Source organism: Phalacrocorax carbo, chromosome 15, assembly GCF_963921805.1.
Source record: "Phalacrocorax carbo chromosome 15, bPhaCar2.1, whole genome shotgun sequence".
Classification (NCBI taxonomy): Eukaryota; Metazoa; Chordata; class Aves; order Suliformes; family Phalacrocoracidae; genus Phalacrocorax; species Phalacrocorax carbo.
The window spans coordinates 17,409,482-17,429,884 of NC_087527.1; the positions used below are offsets into that span (position 1 = coordinate 17,409,482).

A 20,403-nucleotide genomic window follows, 5' to 3' on the forward strand; every position below is an offset into this window, starting at 1 on the left:
ACAAAAAAGAAACAAAGCAATAATTGACCAACCCAACCCTATTAAAAAAAACACCATGAAAATCCTAATTTGGGGATTACTAGGTGTGAAACACCTGCATTTGGAAGGGCATTTCTGGGGCTTGTCTGGAATGGGTTTCCTGCAGTGCATCAGTTATCTGGAGCGCATCATCATCTGCTGCAGGTTATCCCAGGTGAGTTGCCTGTTGTGGATTATCCTGGGGGGACCCCCTGGTGTCAGTCATCCCCATGCACGTTCCCCATGGCATGTCTGCCCAGACATGCCCCTGTCCAGCAGTGTCTGTCTCCTCCCCCACCCTTCCTCTGCATGTGTCTGTGCCCTCCCTTCCACTGAAATGGGCCTCCTGCATGAGGTTTTCTCCTGTGTGGGTTTTTTCTTGGTGACATGCCCTCACTTACCCTGCTCTCCTGTTGTGTGCTCGCTGAAGCCTTGTGCTTACGCAGGATGAGCAGAGCAGGGTCCTGGCAGTGCAGAGGCGAGGCGCTGCCAAGCCAACGAAGCCCAAGGCTCAGCAGCGCACAACTCCTTTGCAGGGCAGCCGCTGGCATCTGGTCTGCCTGGCTGCCCTGTGCCCCGACGCACAGCTGCCCCCCTCACCCCGGGCAGCCTGCCTTCAGAAGGGCAGCTGTGTTCCCCTGATTTTACTCCTTCAGGTTTGACACTTTGGGCTTCATTGAGTAAGCATGATGTGCAGCAGCAGCAGTGAAAGAGCTGTAGCTGTGGTGGTGAATCGGTAAGCATAGATTCTTGTTACGCTATAGCATTGCCCTGCGGTCTCATAGGGTTATCTCCCTGCAGCAGTGCCGTAAGGAAGGGATGAGGCTTTTTCTAACACCAGCAAGAATGTTTAGTGTGGTACCATTTTGATCAGATTTTTAGTATCAATAGCTGTTAATAGTGTTTAAGTGTTCTACTCACTTAAGCTGTAAAGGATATGTTGTGTTTCAAGCTGATCCATTTACTGAGAAACCTCCTTTGACTGAACTGATATACTATGCCTTAGGCTGACAACAGTTTGTATTTTCATCTGCTCCAATTTTTTTAATATGGTGACATAGTTAGATTTTTGTTTTTCCAACATCTTGATGAAAGCATCTCGGTATGCTCAGTAAATACGTCCCCACCCATACTTGCTTCCTGTTACTCGGGGCACACTAATGTCAACTATGTGTGGGGGAAATGATGCAGCAGAGGAGCAGGTGAGGGGGGATGGTGCGTGAGGGATTTTGGATGGTGGTCAGTGTAGGGCCACAGTGGAAGAATCACAAGCTGACCACAGCTGTGAGAACGCAACCTCGAAGGGGGGAAGCGGAGGATTGTCATTGCACAATATGTTGTTGCAACCCCAGAACCGCCGTTAGCTGGCAGAGCACGTACCCGGCAGGCCTTGTTGCATGTGCCGGCCACGCGTGCGGCAACGTCTAGGCAGTACTTCTGCCTTGAATCTGCTGAGGGTATAAAAAGGGGCGGCTCAAAGCAGAGAGGGGGGGGAGACAGAGCACACTCTGGGAACCACCGGGGACACCCTGAAGGTGCCACGCCTACCTCCCTTCTCCGCGATGACCTTGCTCGCGGTCACCCTCCCGCTCGGCGGTGTCTCGGGCATAGTCGGGTTGGTCAGACTCTGATGAGGGGAAAACAATATGCTAGTAACTCCTTCTGCAAGGCTCTAACAGAGCAATAAATACTGTTGTGCTTTTGAAATATCATGTGTTGGGTGAATTTTGTGCATAGGAATCCTGCTAACCTGTTACAAATGGGGGTGTAATGGGGGGTCCCTCCCCAAAGAGTCGTGGGGGGATTATTAAATATTATAAACTATAAGTATGGGTGTGTGACACTGCAATAAAGGAAAAGGTTTTTTTTCCTATTTTGAATTCCTTCCTCTATATAGAGTTTAAAATGCACAAAAAATTTATTTTATGTCTATACAAGTTTTTTATATTTTAAGAGCCTGTACATGTTTCTAATTGGAATATAAAAAATTTAAAGTTCTTTGTACTATACAGTAGGTAAAAGGTTTTTTTAAAGTTTCTTCTTTATTTGTAAGTTAATATTGGTTTTCAAAATATATAAGAAGTCGTCTGCCTGGATAAAGCTATCTGAATTTAGTGTGTGTTCTATAATAAGCCTACTGCAGGGTCACAGGTTGGAAGGTTCTCAGGGATCATCTAGTCCAACCCTTCTGTTAGATATCCTATGTAATCTAAATAAAGATAATAAAATAAGCGTAAACAGGTATAGAGATAAGTAGATATCTCAGTCTAAATAGAGAAGTGTAAAATTAGTGACAATATATGTAAGTTTAAACAGATAGCTAAATAGAAGTTCTGATAAAAGTGTTGATCGGTATGTCTAACTAGATGCATAAATATTCTATAGATGTATATAGATATAGTCACAATAGATAGTGTAAACAGATATTAAGTTATAAAACATCTATGTATTCCCTAAATATACATATATTTAAGTAGATACTTCAGTGTAAATATCTCTGCTATATAGGGTTTTTACAACACTAAGAAAAACACTATTTATAGAACGGTTTCAGAAGCTCAACCCCCCCTTCATACGTACTGAAGTTATAAAAGCGCTTTCTAAAGCTGCCCTTTATCCCTTTTCCTCTCCAAGTCAGGGCCCATCCTCCCAGTTGGTGACTTGCTCCTGCAGGGCTGCGCTCGCAGAGCGAGAGCTGCTGCCACAGCACTAATGCACCCCCAAATCCCCGATTCTGGTCCACCTACCTCTCTGGTGACCCAAAAGTTGTTGCTCTTTTGCCAATTCTGCCCTGTACGCTTCACCTCTTCGTTTCTTGTTCCCATGTGCCTTGTTCCGGCTCTTTCCGCTGTCCTTCCTCCCTATTTATTCTTTTTCCTCTGTCACACTGCTTTTGGGTGCTGCCCCTGGTAGCCAGCTCACTGCAACCATATCTGACGCGCGTGAAGGGACGAGGCTTCGCTGCCTCCTGCGCATTCCCAGATGCGTTTGCAGCCCCTGGACTTCGGGGTGAGTGCCTGCAGCTGGGTCCAAGGGAGAAGGTGATGTGCTGTTGGATGCAGCCGGTGAGTCCGAGGACAGGGCTGGCCCTGCTGTGCCAAGGGGCTCTAGCTGGGGAGAGGGCTGCCTGGACACTCCTGCCTGCAGGAGCTGGCTGAGGAGTGACAGGAAGGGTGTTCCACAGGCAGGTGCCTCCAGCCAGGAACAGCGTGTCGTTGAGCAAGGAAGGATCCGTCCCGGCCAGAGCACGCCACCAGCACAAGGTAACAGGATATCAGCAGCTCTGTTGGCTATGTGTGTTGGCCCCCGTGCGTCCAGGAAACATGGTCGGAGAGGAGTGTCGGGGCACCCGCCTCCTGCTCCGGGAGGGGCATGGTTTGGGCAGCCAGCACTGTGGAGGGGGACGGGGCAGAGGGAGAGAGAGAAACCTCAGGGCTGTGAAGGTGTCCTGCCCACAACAGGAGCTGCAGTGAGTCGCACAGCTCCTCCCATGCACCTGGGCCTATCCCTGCTATGCTTTTCCCAGTGTCTGTCTGCCTCCTTGCCTGTCCCTGCCTCTGTCTCCTTCTCAGGCTGCACAGCTCACCAAAGCTTTTTGGTCTTCTGCCAACACTGCCCTGCACCCCATCACCTTCTATGTGTCCTTTCTATACCTCTCCTTTTCTGGCTCCACACCTGCTATTATTTCTTTCTTCCCTATTACTTGTAAAAATTGCATTTCTAGGTCTGCCTCTACCCAGCGACCTATCTCCATTTCAGTGACTCCCTCTGCTCTGCCCTGGCTTGCTCTTCCTACGGCCTTTCTCTGTGGCCATCTATCTGTCTCCCTCTCTTGATATTTAACTTCTACCCACATGGCCAGAACCCCGTTGATTTTTACATTTGCGCTGTCTGTCTACGTTCAGTTCCGCATCCACGTTTGTTTCTTCCTGCCTGTCCTCAACTAAATCACTTTTTCAATTTTGTTTGTCTTCATTGATTTAGTTTGCGGTCCCTATTTCTTACTTTTTCCTGTTTGACCCTTACTCCATTGCTTTTAAAATTCTCTTTCTAGGTTTAGTTTAACGAAGCTGCCAATCCCTAATTTTAAGGGTTATTTGTTGGTCATGCACCCCATTGCTTTTAAAATATTTTATCAAGGTGACTGTTTTTTTTTATAGAGTTAATAAGGTTGGAAAAGGCCTGTGGTATCATTGAGTCCAACCATCAACCCAACACTACCGTGCCTCCTAAAGCACCATGTATACGCATCTTTTGAACGCCTCCAGGGAGGGCAACTGCCCCACCTCTCTGGACAGCCTGTTCCAATACCTGACGACTCTTCGGGTAAAGAAATTTTTCCTAATACCCTATCTGATCATTCCCTGATGGAACTCGACACCATTTCCTCTTGTCCAATCACTAGCTCTTTGGGAAAAGGAACCTACACCCAGTTTACTACAACCTCCTCTGAGCCTCCTCTTCTGCAGACTTAAACCACCCCAGTTCCCTCAGCCGCTCTTCATAAGACTTGTTTTCCAGACCCTTCCCCAAGCTTTGTTGCCCTTCTCTGGACATACTCCAACTACTCAATGTCCTTTTTGTACTGAAGGGCCCAAAAGGGAACACGATATTCAAGGTGCGGCCTCACCAGTGCCAAGTCGGGGGTACGATCACTTCCCTACTCCTGCTGGCCACGCTATTTCTTATACAAGGCAGGACCCCATCGGCCTCCTTGCCAACCCAGGCAGACCACCGCCTCACATTCAGCCGGCTGTCAACCAGCACCCCCGGGTCCTTCTCTGCTGCACAGTTTTCCAGCCGCTCTTCCCCAAGCCTGTAGCATTGCATGGGGTCGTTGTGACCCGAGCACGGGACCCGGCACTCAGCCTTGTTAATTCTCATAGAGTTGACGTCAGGCCATGGGTCCAGCCTGTCCAGATCCCTCTGCAGAGCCTTCCTACCCTCAGACAGATGAACACTCCCGGCCAACTTGGTATCATCTGCAAACTTACTGAAGGCACACTGTCCCCTCATTCAGATCATTGATATAGACATGAAACAAGACTAGCCCTAAAGCTGACCCCTGGGGAACAGTGCTCATGACCAGCCACAAATTTGGTTTAACCTCTGTCACCACTACTCTTGGGGCTCAGCCATCCAGCTAGTTTTGTACTCAAGGAGTACACCTGTCCAAGCTAGGAACCACCAGCTTCTCCAGGAGAATGCTGTGGGAGACAGTGTCAAAGGCTTTACTGAAGTACAGGTAGATAACATCCACGGCCCTTCCCTCATCCACTGGGTGGGTCACCTGGTCATAGAAGGAGACTGGGTTGGTCAGGCAGAACCTGCCTTTCAAGAACCTGTGGTGTCTGGGCCTGATCCCCTGGTCATCCTGTACATGCCTGGTGAATGCACTGAAGGTGACCCATTACTACCCTGGTGATAAACAGCCAGTCTACTAGAGACTGAGGCCAAGAAGGCATCAAGTACCTCAGTCTATTCCTCAGTGGCAGCATTCCCCACCCCGGCCCCAGTAGAGGATGGAGATTCTCTTTGGCTCTCTTTCTGCTGTTAGCATATGTGTAAAAGCATGTTTTGTCATCTCTAACAACAGTGGCCAGTTGAGTTCTAGCTGGGCTTTTGCCTTCCTGGTTTGCTCTCCGATTGGCATAACAAGCTCTGTGTTCTGTTCTTGACTTGCCTACCCAGTCTTCAAAAGCAGTAAACTCTCCTTTCCCCTCACCCCCCACCGAGCCACCACAAAAGCTCTCTGTTCAGCCAGGCCTGTCATCTTCCTGCCCGTTTGTCTTACTACACACGGGGACAACCTGGTTCTGTACCTTCCAGATTTCCTTCTTGAACGTCCAGCCTTCCAGGACCCCTTAGCCCTTCAGGACTTCCTCCCAAGGAACCCTTTTAACCAGCGTCCCGAAGAGTCCAAAGCCTGCCCTCCGCAAGTCCACGGTATAGATTTTGCCAGCCCCCCTTCCTTATTTTGCCAGGCATCAGGAATTCCATCAGGGTGCAGTCGCTAGGCACAAAATGGCTTCCAACCCCCCCATCTCCCACCAGTTCTTCTGTTTCTAAAGAGCAGGTCAGTCGAGGCACCTCCCCAGTAGGCTCATTTACCAGCTGCATCAGGAAGTTACCTTCCACGTGCTCCACGAACCTCCTAGACAGTTTCCTCTGCTGCGTTTTCTTTCCAGCAGACATCTGGTAAGTTCAAGTGCCCTGTGAAAATAAGGGGTAGCAATTGGGAGAGTTCTGCCAGCTGCCTGTAGAATTCTTCAGCTACTTCTTCATTACAGTCAGGTGGTCTACAGCAGACCCCCAGCTGGATACCTGCCTCGTTGGCCTTTCCCCTCATCCTTACACATAAGCCATCAACCTCATCCTCCCAATCATTGAGCTCTCTACAGCCAAAACAGTACGTAACATACAGAGCCACCCCACCACATCTCCTTCCTTGCCTAACCTTTCGTAAGAGATTAGAGCCATCCATCACAGCACTCGAATCGTACGAGGCATCCCACCGCATCTGGTGAGAAACTGTACTAGGAGCAGCTAAAGTCACTTGGTTTATTAAGCCTAGAGACAGGGAGACCTCATCTCCCTCTGCAGCTTCCTCACAAGGGGTGGAGGACGTGCCAATCATTTTTCTCCGGTGACCAACAATAGGACCTGAGGGAACGGCAGGAGGATGGGCCAGGGGAGGTTTAGGGTGGGTATTAGGAAAAGGTTTTTCACTCAGAGGGCCACGGAACATGGAACAGGCTCCCCAGGGAAGCAGGCACAACGCCAAGCCTGACAATAATCAAGCAGCACTAGGGCAACACCATTGGAGGCGTGGGGTGAATTTTGGGTTGTCCTGTGCAGGGAAAGGAGTTGGACTCTAATCCTCGTGGGTCCCTTCTGACCCAGAATGTTCTATGATTCTGCGATGTCTGCGACGGCAAGAAAACCAAAGCTATCCCGCTGCACAACAGCTTCTATCTCCTGCCTTACGGCATCCGTGCTACGTGCACCAGGATAGACACGCTCAAGCTGGGATATCGATTTCACCCTCGAGCTCGGCGCGCCGCCCCTAGGCTCTTCTTTAGCAAGCCTGGCTATATCCCTTTCCCTTCAAGTCTCCCTTAAAGCCGCCTCCCCGAGCCCTGCAAATTCCCAGGGAAGAATGCTTTTCCCCCTTTGAGATAGCGGAACTCCTTATTCAATCCCTTTTAATTTTTTTCCATTGGTACCGTAACCACCCTTGCTTTTATCGTGTTCTTTTTGTGTACTATTATCACCTTTGCTGTGGTCACTTGTTCATTTTCAGCATTTTCCTTAGCACCATCACTTTTTAAATTTTATGTCTGTGTTTTAATTCTGTTACTATTTTTTAGTTATTATTGTCTCTTAATCCCTTGGCTTTTAAAGTTTTCTCCTTTTGTCTCTTTCGCTGGTGTTACTTCTCATTTATTTTTCTTTTTCATAGCGCTCTCGCTTTTTACATTTCCTTTTCATGTCTTTTTTGGGGTCGCTGTCCCTATTTCATAAGATTGTCTTTATTTCCTAATACTCACTGCTTGCTAAGCATTCTTTCTACAGCAACCTCCGTTCCCTTTGCTGTCTTTGCAAAATTATTTCTCGTCTCTCTCTAGCGCCCTCGCTTTTTCCATTTTCTTTCTACCTCTCTTCTAGGTTACCGTCTCTGTTTTAATTTTTTTCTTTTATTTCCCTATAAGCCCTTCCTTTTTAAATGTTATTTGTAAGTTAACTCTCATTCCTTTGGAAGTTTTAAAAAATTATTTCTTCTCTTTCACTAATGACCTTGCTTTTTCCACTTTCTACATTTCCATTTTACTTGACCTTTGCTATTTTTAAATCTTTTTCCTCATTTCTTGAATTGTATTTGCCTCTAAAATTTTGTATAATTTTATCTGGTGTCTTTATGTTTTAGAGTTATTTCTTGTCTTTAGTAGCAGTACCTTTGCTTTTATAATATTTTTCTATTTTTCATCCCTATTATTAATAGTTTGCTCTCGGTTTCCCTAATCCCCGTCATTTTTCAGATTTCTTCCTTTAGCCAGTGTCCTGTGCTTATTTTGCTCTGTTTTCTTTAAAGTATATGTCTTCCCTTAACACCATCACTTTACCAGTTTTCTTTATCCATCTCTGTTTGCTGTCCCTATGGGTTAAATTTTATCTTTATTTCCATAATCCCCCTTGCTTTTTAAACCTTTTCTATGCCAATTTTAACTCCCTTTGCTGTCTTATTTTAAAATTACTTCTTCTCTTCCCTTAGTGTCACAGATTTTAAAATTTGCTTTCTCTTTTAGATTGCGGTCCCTGTTTATTTTTGCCCTTCCCGTTCCTAATGTCTTGCTTCCTAAGTGTTCTGTCTACTGTTATTCCCTTTGCTGTTTCTCAGAATTATTTCTTATCTTTCATTAGTACCGCTGCATTTTAACTTTCTTTTCGCTCCCGTTTCAGTTTGCTGTCTCTGTCTTTTCATTTTTCTCTTTGTTTTTTTAACATCCCTCAGTGTTTAATTTTTTTTTTTTCTACATCTCCAATTCAATTGGCCTTTGGTATTTATGTTTTTCCCTATTTCTTTACTATCAGTTTTTAACCTTTCTGCCTCATGTTATCCATTGGCTGTATTAGCACTTGAATAATTTCTTGTCTTTTGTTAGTGTCACAGCTTTTTAAATTTCTTCTTTTACCTCATCGTCCTTTTACCTCACCGTCTTAGACGTTCCCCAGCAGCACATTTTTGTCACAATCGCACCTCTCCCGAGACATCTGTTCCCAAAAAAGAGCAATCTTTTTCTTTTCTATGCCATCTAGGATGCCTCCCGAGACCTTCCCTGTGCTCCACAGTATTTTGGTAGCATTTACTCTCCTTTTCAATCTCTTACCCCGCGAGCCTTTCGTGACCCCTCTGCTCCCAGTCACCGTGCGTCCAGAGAGCCCCTTTGCGTCCCACAACCCTGTTTTAGCTCAGTAGCGGACTTTGGTCTTCCCTTGTTATCTCTGAACCCAGTCTTCGGGTTTGCTTGTGCCTCGGAGCACTCTCAGCATACCGTCTGCTGACTACGGTACCTCCAGCCGGTCCCCGGCTCCTGAGGAGATCTGTAATTTGGTCACACCCCTCCAGACCGTATCCTCATTTCCCAGAGCATTCTTTTGTCTCTGCGCCTCATCCGGGACCCCTCAGGGTGCCACCACACCTATCGGTCCCCTTGAGGTCGCATTCTGCGCGCTTTTAGCTTTGCCGCGGCACTCGCGCCCCTCTCACCATCTGAAAATTTCCCGAGTCTGTATATGCTGCGCACAGCAGTCATTCTGTCCTTTCTTCCTTCTGTTTGTGCCTCCATTTGTTCCCTGGCTTTCTCACGTTGCGTTTACTGAGCTCAGATGCCCTCTGGATGTAATTGTCACATCCCCAAATATTTTTCTGTCTCTCTGCCTTCCTCAGGACATCTTCTATCCTAGTCACGGTCCTTTCCTAGACTTCCCTCAGGCTCCCGCTCCAAGGGTTCTTTGGTGTCTCGGGCTCCCTCGGCACTCCTCTGCTCCGTTTGCTGAGTTCCCGTGAGACATCCCCTATAGCCCAGGACTCTGTTCTAGCTCAGAAGGGCACTCTGCACCCCTCTTTACCCTCCAGCTCTATTCCTGAGTCGGTATCTGTTACCCCGATCCCCATTTTGTTTTCTCAATTCTTTGCCGCCCCCCTGTTCCGGCTCCCCCGAGAATATCTGTTAGTTTGGTGAATTCCCTTTTGCGCTTCCTGCATTCTCACCACTGCTTTAGTTTCTCTGGTCCATTAGAAACTATTTCTATCCCTGTGACAACGCCTCTTGTTCTGCCAGAACCTTTCCTAAAGCCATCTTTGGACTCTGCAGTAATTAATTTGTTTTCTGTCTTATTGTATGTTTCTCTTTGGTATCTGGTACCCCAAAAATGTCTACAGGTGGCTCTGATCTTCTCTCGAGGTTCTTGGAGAATCAATAGCGTGGATCTATTTTTAGCAACACGCGTCTCAATGAGTTTTTATTGCACTTCCCCATTTATTCTTTATTTAGCTGCTTATATGCTCATTAGGACTCTTCATATAACTTTTGATACCATTCCTGTATTTCCCTTTTGTAATTTTTGTCCTTTGAGACTGCTATCAATCTCTTAAGGAAATCAGTCAGAGAGTGTCAAAATTACTCTGAATTATCAGTGATTTATACAAAATAATTTTGTTTGAACCAGAGATTTAATTCACTTTGCCATTCAGTCATAGCTAGACTATAGCTCTGCTAGTATGTAGATAGTATGTGTGGTTTTGCTAGAAGTGAACCATAACTGTATAACTCTTCTGTTTTACAGAAAAGTAAAACATGCAACTAACAGTCATAATAGTGTTGTTATAATCCAGGAGCTGTTCTTCTATATAAATTAGTAAGACATGGTTTTTCCCTGTATGCATCCCAGGAAAATGAAATGTAATTTCTTACCTGGCTACATTGCTGCTGCAATACACGTAGGTGAAGAAAAACAAACGGTAGTAAAATTGCAGTAAGAACCACTCTTTTAGTTTTCTTCCATGCTGTAAACATAAAGTACTTGAGAAAACTCCCTGCTGTTCCTTCAGCTGCCTTTATACCCTGTGGTGGTTCACCCCTCCCCTTTCCCAGGTGATTGTGGGAAGGGTGGTGGGCAGGGCCCGGGGTATATGAGCCACAGCCTCTGGTGAGGGAGCTCACTTTCCTCCTGGGTTTCTCCAGTGTGGGTGCTTTAGTGTTCCTGCACTTAATTGTAAGTTTTGAGCTGTTTAAATATTTTGCATAGGTATGTTTTGATATTTAAAGAAATGCAGATGTTTGTGGGAGGTAAGGCTTTTAGAACTCGATAAGGGTTGGTGGCATTTAAATTTGAAAGATCATTTGTGTCTAAACTTATATGTTTTTCCTTATCTAATACTGTATTGGAGGTTCAGGTGTGGTAAGATGGCTTGATAGTATGCTGTTCTGTTATTTTTTTCTTTTTAGTTTTAAGTATGTTTCTTTTTATTATTGGAATTCTCAACTTTATTGAATCTTAAAATTATTTTCATTAACTCTCTTGTGTAATCTGGAAGGTGTTGACATTAACTGTTAAGGGTATTGATAAGATGCGGTAGGGGTTAGGGTGAGTGTTCCGTATGCTTTTACGTATGGGAATTTATATATGCTGTTTCTTTAGGAAAAGAAGAGCGATACAAGTGGATAGTTAATATCCATAGACTTCTGTAAAACCCTGTGTAGCCTTGTGCAGAGCCGATAGCCAAAAGCAATGGGAAAGGTCAGTAACATTAGTAGTATTTTGTAGATGTTAAGGGGATGAATGTAGCTGGCAGCTAGAGTGCTAGCTGAGAGTACATCCTAACGGTCTTCAGGTTTGTACGTGTATAGGGTGTAATGCTTGAGTTACTGTATGTCTTTTAACGGCAGGTGGTAGTTGGGCTCTACATGGTATTCCTACGTGGGAGCAAAACCTATGGATCGGTTAAGCTATTGCTGTGCATCCAGGTGACTTCCACCATGTCCTTTTTTTCCAGAGGCGGCGGAGGAGTTGTTCAGGGTGACAGAGGAAAGCCGGGGAAATGCTGTAAGAAGGTAGGCCGGTGTGTGGTATATAGAAGGAAGATGTGACTGATGGCTGAATGAGTCTGCAGTGTGTTTTGGGGGGTTAGAAGGCGGTAGGAATGAGCCAAGTGTGAGCTGGACACGGGAGGGGAGTGGATCAAGGTGAGAGGTGATTGGTGTGCTGAAGTAGCGGTTCTTTCTGAGGTGTTGTGTTGATAGCGAAGGTAAAAGTGACCTGTGTTACTTGTGTGTTACAGGTGATGGGTGAGCCTCAAAGTGGCAGCTGGAACTGACAGAGGCTGGGCAGGCAAGCTGTCAAAGAAAAGATGTGTGAGAACGGGATTCGGCGTGGGTAGGTTGCTGTTGTGGGTAATATCGTAGCATGTATCTTGTTCCTTAAGTTCTTGCACATGCTCCATGTAGGCTTTGTGGGAGAGACACAGTGTGGTGATGAGACCTCAGCGAAGGCTACGGTAAGCGGTGATGGGTGGGCTGAAGCGTAGCGATTCGTCCTGAGGGGTCGCGTTGCAGGTGGTTGTGAGCAACATGCGTTTGGCTCTTGCAGGTGGTGGGCGAGCCGTATCTGAAGGATGGGCGGACCGAGACTCTCGGCCCCTTGAAAGCTAAGTTGAGGCAACGGTGCTGGGGAAGGGGTTGCGGGAGGGAGGGGTTTTAAAGATGGCGCAGCGGAGCGGGCTGTCCGGGAAGCGGTCCCCTTTGGGAGCAGGGAAAAGGAGCAGGTTCCTCTTCAATGTGACGGGAGCGTGTGCCGGGCAGGGCGGCTCCAGGCTGTGTGTGTTACTGTGCAGCGTGTGTGTTTTGTGTTGGGTGTCTCCGACCTTCCTCGGGTCTCGGTTGTTCTCTTTGTTCTTTAGGAGCCAGACAGGTGCCTCGGCAGCGTTACTAGGGCCCGGCGAGGCCCTAGTCGTGGGCTCGGCGCCCATCGGGCGCTTCTCTTTTGGCGTCGCAAGCTTCAGGCGTGGATCGTTTTGGCGTCTCGGACGGTCGTCTTGGGCGGCGTCGTTCCCGGCCACGTGAGCGGCGCCGCTCTGTCGCTGTGAGTTTTTTGAGGACTGGCATTTCTTCCTTGCGTCCTTAGGCGGTTAGGTCTTGAAGCTGGGCTGTGTGCGCGTCTGTTGTCTCGGTTGTGAGAGGAAGCTCTTGTCACGGTCCACGAAGCTGTTGGCGTTCTCTGGTGTTGCCGTAGGGCCTGCCGACGTCACCGTCGGGGTCCCGCAGGCGGTCTTGCCGGACGGGGGGTTCCGTCTGGGTGTCGTCGTTCTCTCCGAGAGCTGCCTCTCATCCTTCGGGGTCCGTTGCTTGTAGCGTTCTGCGTAGCGTTGTTCTGCGTTTGTCTTGGAGCCGCCCCGCCCGGGGATGTAGACTCAGGGCGAGGTGGGTGGTGCTGGCATCTAGGGATGCGCCCAGGCTTTGCGGGGGTGGGGGAGGAGGGGAAGGAATTTTGCAGCTGTCTCGGATCGACTGGCTGTTGTCGGCGGGTGAGGGAAGTAAATCCTGTTGGGTTTTGTGGGCCCCCAGGGAACAAGCGTAGGTGTCTGGGGGAGGGAGCTAGAGTCTTAGCTGAGCAGGTAGCATGTCAAGGGTGTTCTGGCTTGTCTGTGTACTGGGCTTAATGTTTGATGTATTGTGCTCATGTGTAAGAGCCGCCCTAGTTGGGCGCTCGAGGGGTGTTCCCACATGTGATCGAGACCTGTGTCGTGGTTGAGCTGTCGCTGTGCATGCAGGTGACTTGTTTGGTATCGGTTTGGCAGGTGCCGAGGGAGGAGTGGTGCAGGGTGATGGAGGGCGGCGCTGTCAGCAGGTGAGTTGGTGTGCGGTGTATCTAGAGGGAAGATGTGGCTGTTGGCTCTATGAGCCCATTGTGGTATTTTTCTTTGGGCGCATGCGAGGAGCCGAGCGGGATCTGGGCACCGGAGGGGAATCGCACAGGGCGAGCGGTGACGGGTGGGCTGAAGGGTAGCGATTCGTCCTGAGGTGCCGCGTTGCAGGTGGTTGTGAACAACATGCGTTTGGCTCTTGCAGGTGGCGGGCGAGCCTCAAGATGGCGACCGTATCTGATGGAGGCCAGGCAGGTGAGCTGTGGAGGAAAAGGTGCGTGTCTGAGATGGGGGGGTTGGTGCGGGTATCCTGAGACTCCCGCAGCACCTGAGCGGGTCCTTTTTTTGCTTGGGTTCCTGCAGGTGCCGCACGCAGGCTTCGGAGGGGAGACGCCGCATGGCGACGAGAGCCCCGAGAGGTGAGGGGCTTGAAGGCCAGGCTGTTGTCTGAGAGCAAGGCGTCGTACGGCCACCCAATTGAAGCGTTTGTCTTTGGCGTTGCAGGTTGTGCGCCGGCTGCCTTTGGGACTGGATGCGCGTTTGAGGTGAGCTGGGTCGCAGAGGGGAGGGGCGTGGGGCTGGTGTGGTTCGTTCTTCCTTTTTTGGCAGAGCGACGGTAACTTTGTGTATCCTGTGGTATCTCTAGGGGCTGCAGGGGGTGGCGTTCATCCTCGTCCGGAATGGGCACGGAGCAGCCGGGTGAGCGGAGCAGCTGGGCGCATCTGAGGTAGACGGATGCAGCGGCCTAGGTCTTTGTAGAGCGATGGGATGCTGACTGACAGGGCTGTTGTGTGGGGCTTGTGATAGTTTTTGTTTTTCAGATGACGAAGAGGCAGCTGGTGACTGGAGGAGTGACGTGTGCTTGTCCTTCAGAAGGAAGGGAAGAGGGAGACTCTCGGCCCCTTGAAAGCTAAGTTGAGGCAACGGTGCTGGGGAAGGGGTTGGGGGAGCGAGGGGGGCACGGTTGGCTGTGGCAGGAAGGGGTTTGAAAGAGAGCGTAGGGGAGAGGGTTGTCTAGGAAGCGGGCCCCTTTGAGCAGGGGAATGGAGCGGGTTCCTCTGAAATATGACAGGAACGTGTGCCCTGGGCAGGGCGGTTCCAGGCTGTGCATGTTGTTGTGTAGCGCGTCTGTGTGTTTGGTGTTGGGTGTGTTTGACCTTCCTCGGGTCTCAGTTGTTCGTTCTTCCGTAGGATCGAGGCAGGTGCCTCGGCAGCGTTAGTAGGGCCCGGCAAGGCCCTAGTTGTGGGCTCGGCGCCCATCGGGCGCTTCTCTTTTGGCGTCGCAAGCTTCCAGCGTGGATTGTTTTGGCATCTCGGGTGGTTCTGGCCGGTGGTCTTGTGCCACGTTGTTCCCGGCCGCGTGAGTGGCTCTGCTCGCTAGCTGTCGCTTTTAGGGAGTGGCGCTTCTTCCTTGCATCTTCAGGGGCTGAGGTCTTGAAGGCGGGCTGCTTGTGCATCCATCTTGTCAGTTTTGAGAGGAAGCGCTTGTCCCCGCCCACGAAGGTCTCATCGTTTTCTGGCGTGGCGCTAGGAGCACGCTAGGGTTCTGCGCGTGCTCTTCCCGGATGGAGGTTTTCTGTCCGTGCGTCGTCGCTCTCGCCGACCAACTTGGCTTGTTTTTTGAGGCGTGTTGTTGTTGGCGTTCTGTGTAGGGTTCGCCTGTGGTTGTGGTGTCTTGGCTTGGAGCCGCCCTGCCTGGGGGTGTCGAGTCAGGGCAAGGTGGCACAGAAGCCACAGCCTCTCATCGCTCATGTGTCAAAGTGCCTTGCTTCTTTGGGGGAAATGATGTGTGGCCCTCTTAGATCGAGCGGCCGTTGTCAGTGGGTGAGAAGAAGAATTCCCATGGTGTTTTGTGGCTTCCCAGGGGGTGACGGTAGCTGTCTGGGAGAGGGAGCTCCTGCTTCAGCGGAGCAGAGAGCATCTCAGGGGCATTCCGGCTTGGATGTGGGTCGGGCGTAATGCTTGGTCTACGGTGCTTAGATGGCAGAGCAGGCCTAGCTGGGCTCTCGATGGGCTTGCTACCTGGGAACAAGGCCTGTGGAATGGCTAAGCTATTGCTGTTCATTGAGGGGACTTGTTTGATATTTTTGCAGATGCCGAGGGAGGAGTCGTGCAGGGCGACGGAGGAGGGCCGAGGATAGCGCTGTAAGCAGGTGAGTTGGTGCGTGGTGTATGTAGAAGGAAATGGTGACTGATGGCTCTGTGAGTGCGATATGGCATTAATATTTGAGGGTGCATGTGGTGGGCCAAGCGGGATCCGGGCACCAGAGGGGAACTGCACGGGGTGGGCAATGTTAGGTGCGCTGAAGTAGCGATGTGTCTCTTTGGGGCTTTGCAGTTAGAGTCATGAACAACCCCTGTTTGGGTCTTGCAGGTGGTGGTCGAGCTTGAACATGGCAGTTGGATCTGATGGCGTCCAGGTAGGTGAGCTGGTGAGGAAAAGGTGCGAGTCTTAAACGGGGATTGGTGTGGGTAGCTTGTCAGTTCTGCAGCCTCTCAGCAGGTGCCTTTCTGCTTGGATTTTTGCAGGTGCCGCAATCAGCCTTCAGAGGGGAGACGACGCATGGCTACGAGGGGTCTCAGAAGGTGAGGCGATTGTGGTCAAGGCAGTGGTTCCGTACCAAGGTGTTGTGCGGCAAGCGGGTTGAAGCATTTCTGTTTGGTTTTTTAGATGGTGTGCGGCTGCCCTTGGGACTGGATGTGCGTTTGAGGTGAGCTGGGTCGCAGGGAGGAGGGGCGTGGGGCTGGGGAGATCTTCCTTTGGAAGTGCAGTGGTAACATGGTCTCCTGGTATCCCTAGGGGCCACAAGGGAGGACAACAGTGTGAGTTGGGCACGGCCACAGAGCAAGTGAGCAGAGCAGCTGGGCGCATCTGAGGTAGACGGATGCAGCGGCCTAGGTCTTTGTAGAGCGATGGGATGCTGACTGACAGGGCTGTTGTGTGGGGCTTGTGATTGTTTTTGTTTTTCAGATGACGAAGAGGCAGCTGGTGACTGGAGGAGTGACGTGTGCTTGTCCTTCAGAAGGAAGGGAAGAGGGAGACTCTCGGCCCCTTGAAAGCTAAGTTGAGGCAACGGTGCTGGGGAAGGGGTTGGGGGAGCGAGGGGGGCATGGTTGGCTGTGGCAGGAAGGGGTTTGAAAGAGAGCGTAGGGGAGAGGGTTGTCTAGGAAGCGGTCCCCTTTGAGCAGGGGAATGGAGCGGGTTCCTCTGAAATATGACAGGAACGTGTGCCCTGGGCAGGGCGGTTCCAGGCTGTGCATGTTGTTGTGTAGTGCGTCTGTGTGTTTGGTGTTGGGTGCGTTTGACCTTCCTCGGGTCTCGGTTGTTCGTTCTTCCGTAGGATCGAGGCAGGTGCCTCGGCAGCGTTAGTAGGGCCCGGCGAGGCCCTAGTTGTGGGCTCGGCGCCCATCGGGCGCTTCTCTTTTGGCGTCGCAAGCTTCCAGCGTGGATCGTTTTGGCATCTCGGGTGGTTCTGGCTGGTGGTCTTGTGCCGCGCCGTTCCCGGCCGCATGAGCGGCTCTGCTCGCTAGCTGTCGCTTTTAGGGAGTGGCGCTTCTTCCTTGCATATTCAGGGGCTGAGGTCTTGATGGCGGGCTGCTTGTGCATCCATCTTGTCAGTTTTGAGAGGAAGCACTTGTCCCCGCCCACGAAGGTCTCGTCGTTTTCTGGCGTGGCGCTAGGAGCACGCTAGGGTTCTGCGCGTGCTCTTCCCGGATGGAGGTTTTCTGTCTGTGCGTTGTCGCTCTCGCCGACCAACTTGGCTTGTTTTTTGAGGCGTGTTGTTGTTGGCGTTCTGTGTAGGGTTCGCCTGTGGTTGTGGTGTCTTGGCTTGGAGCCGCCCTGCCCGGGGGTGTCGAGTCAGGTCAAGGTGGCACAGGAACGATGAGAGGCTATGGCTTATGTGTCAAAGTGCTTTGCTTCTTTGGGGGAAATGATGTGTGGCCCTCTTAGATCGAGCGGCCGTTGTCAGTGGGTGAGAAGAAGAATTCCCATGGTGTTTTGTGGCTTCCCAGGGGATGACGGTAGCTGTCTGGGAGAGGGAGCTCCTGCTTCAGCGGAGCAGAGAGCATCTCAGGGGCATTCCGGCTTGGATGTGGGTCGGGCGTAATGCTTGGTCTACGGTGCTTAGATGGCAGAGCAGGCCTAGCTGGGCTCTCGATGGGCTTGCTACCTGGGAACAAGGCCTGTGGAATGGCTAAGCTATTGCTGTTCATTGAGGGGACTTGTTTGATATTTTTGCAGATGCCGAGGGAGGAGTCGTGCAGGGCGACGGAGGAGGGCCGAGGATAGCGCTGTAAGCAGGTGAGTTGGTGCGTGGTGTATGTAGAAGGAAATGGTGACTGATGGCTCTGTGAGTGCGATATGGCATTAATATTTGAGGGTGCATGTGGTGGGCCAAGCGGGATCCGGGCACCAGAGGGGAACTGCACGGGGTGGGCAATGTTAGGTGCGCTGAAGTAGCGATGTGTCTCTTTGGGGCTTTGCAGTTAGTCATGAACAACCCCTGTTTGGGTCTTGCAGGTGGTGGTCGAGCTTGAACATGGCAGTTGGATCTGATGGCGTCCAGGTAGGTGAGCTGGTGAGGAAAAGGTGCGAGTCTTAAACGGGGATTGGTGTGGGTAGCTTGTCAGTTCTGCAGCCTCTCAGCAGGTGCCTTTCTGCTTGGATTTTTGCAGGTGCCGCAATCAGCCTTCAGAGGGGAGACGACGCATGGCTACGAGGGGTCTCAGAAGGTGAGGCGATTGTGGTCAAGGCAGTGGTTCCGTACCAAGGTGTTGTGCGGCAAGCGGGTTGAAGCATTTCTGTTTGGTTTTTTAGATGGTGTGCGGCTGCCCTTGGGACTGGATGTGCGTTTGAGGTGAGCTGGGTCGCAGGGAGGAGGGGCGTGGGGCTGGGGAGATCTTCCTTTGGAAGTGCAGTGGTAACATGGTCTCCTGGTATCCCTAGGGGCCACAAGGGAGGACAACAGTGTGAGTTGGGCACGGCCACAGAGCAAGTGAGCAGAGCAGCTGGGCGCATCTGAGGTAGACGGATGCAGCGGCCTAGGTCTTTGTAGAGCGATGGGATGCTGACTGACAGGGCTGTTGTGTGGGGCTTGTGATTGTTTTTGTTTTTCAGATGACGAAGAGGCAGCTGGTGACTGGAGGAGTGACGTGTGCTTGTCCTTCAGAAGGAAGGGAAGAGGGAGACTCTCGGCCCCTTGAAAGCTAAGTTGAGGCAACGGTGCTGGGGAAGGGGTTGGGGGAGCGAGGGGGGCACGGTTGGCTGTGGCAGGAAGGGGTTTGAAAGAGAGCGTAGGGGAGAGGGTTGTCTAGGAAGCGGTCCCCTTTGAGCAGGGGAATGGAGCGGGTTCCTCTGAAATATGACAGGAACGTGTGCCCTGGGCAGGGCGGTTCCAGGCTGTGCATGTTGTTGTGTAGTGCGTCTGTGTGTTTGGTGTTGGGTGCGTTTGACCTTCCTCGGGTCTCGGTTGTTCGTTCTTCCGTAGGATCGAGGCAGGTGCCTCGGCAGCGTTAGTAGGGCCCGGCGAGGCCCTAGTTGTGGGCTCGGCGCCCATCGGGCGCTTCTCTTTTGGCGTCGCAAGCTTCCAGCGTGGATCGTTTTGGCGTCTCGGGTGGTTCTGGCTGGTGGTCTTGTGCCGCGCCGTTCCCGGCCGCATGAGCGGCTCTGCTCGCTAGCTGTCGCTTTTAGGGAGTGGCGCTTCTTCCTTGCATCTTCAGGGGCTGAGGTCTTGATGGCGGGCTGCTTGTGCATCCATCTTGTCAGTTTTGAGAGGAAGCGCTTGTCCCCGCCCACGAAGGTCTCGTCGTTTTCTGGCGTGGCGCTAGGAGCACGCTAGGGTTCTGCGCGTGCTCTTCCCGGATGGAGGTTTTCTGTCTGTGCGTCGTCGCTCTCGCCGACCAACTTGGCTTGTTTTTTGAGGCGTGTTGTTGTTGGCGTTCTGTGTAGGGTTCGCCTGTGGTTGTGGTGTCTTGGCTTGGAGCCGCCCTGCCCGGGGGTGTCGAGTCAGGTCAAGGTGGCACAGGAACGATGAGAGGCTATGGCTTATGTGTCAAAGTGCTTTGCTTCTTTGGGGGAAATGATGTGTGGCCCTCTTAGATCGAGCGGCCGTTGTCAGTGGGTGAGAAGAAGAATTCCCATGGTGTTTTGTGGCTTCCCAGGGGGTGACGGTAGCTGTCTGGGAGAGGGAGCTCCTGCTTCAGCGGAGCAGAGAGCATCTCAGGGGCATTCCGGCTTGGATGTGGGTCGGGCGTAATGCTTGGTCTACGGTGCTTAGATGGCAGAGCAGGCCTAGCTGGGCTCTCGATGGGCTTGCTACCTGGGAACAAGGCCTGTGGAATGGCTAAGCTATTGCTGTTCATTGAGAGGACTTGTTTGATATTTTTGCAGATGCCGAGGGAGGAGTCGTGCAGGGCGACGGAGGAGGGCCGAGGATAGCGCTGTAAGCAGGTGAGTTGGTGCGTGGTGTATGTAGAAGGAAATGGTGACTGATGGCTCTGTGAGTGCGATATGGCATTAATATTTGAGGGTGCATGTGGTGGGCCAAGCGGGATCCGGGCACCAGAGGGGAACTGCACGGGGTGGGCAATGTTAGGTGCGCTGAAGTAGCGATGTGTCTCTTTGGGGCTTTGCAGTTAGTCATGAACAACCCCTGTTTGGGTCTTGCAGGTGGTGGTCGAGCTTGAACATGGCAGTTGGATCTGATGGCGTCCAGGTAGGTGAGCTGGTGAGGAAAAGGTGCGAGTCTTAAACGGGGATTGGTGTGGGTAGCTTGTCAGTTCTGCAGCCTCTCAGCAGGTGCCTTTCTGCTTGGATTTTTGCAGGTGCCGCAATCAGCCTTCAGAGGGGAGACGACGCATGGCTACGAGGGGTCTCAGAAGGTGAGGCGATTGTGGTCAAGGCAGTGGTTCCGTACCAAGGTGTTGTGCGGCAAGCGGGTTGAAGCATTTCTGTTTGGTTT

At 51.1% G+C, this 20,403-nt stretch overlaps 3 long non-coding RNA genes across 5 annotated transcripts; all 3 read left to right on the top strand.

Annotated features, from left to right (window-relative positions):
• The first annotated feature begins 15,714 nt into the window (after nt 1-15,714).
• Nucleotides 15,715-16,525, top strand: LOC135315833 (uncharacterized). Of its 2 annotated transcripts, XR_010375317.1 has the most exons (4): nt 15,716-16,027; nt 16,113-16,152; nt 16,242-16,318; nt 16,413-16,525. It is a non-coding gene; the product is annotated as an uncharacterized LOC135315833 (long non-coding RNA). The 2 variants fall into 2 exon arrangements; XR_010375316.1 differs by having other exon boundaries at nt 15,715-16,027; nt 16,242-16,525.
• A 1,454-nt stretch (nt 16,526-17,979) lies between these two features.
• LOC135315825 (uncharacterized) lies at nt 17,980-18,981 on the top strand. 2 transcript variants are annotated; one of them, XR_010375309.1, is made up of 4 exons: nt 17,980-18,175; nt 18,261-18,300; nt 18,390-18,466; nt 18,561-18,981. It is a non-coding gene; the product is annotated as an uncharacterized LOC135315825 (long non-coding RNA). The 2 variants fall into 2 exon arrangements; XR_010375308.1 differs by having other exon boundaries at nt 18,390-18,981.
• An 852-nt stretch (nt 18,982-19,833) lies between these two features.
• LOC135315758 (uncharacterized) lies at nt 19,834-20,325 on the top strand. Its single transcript, XR_010375256.1, has 3 exons — nt 19,834-19,892; nt 20,112-20,157; nt 20,267-20,325. It is a non-coding gene; the product is annotated as an uncharacterized LOC135315758 (long non-coding RNA).
• Nucleotides 20,326-20,403: the final 78 nt, after the last annotated feature.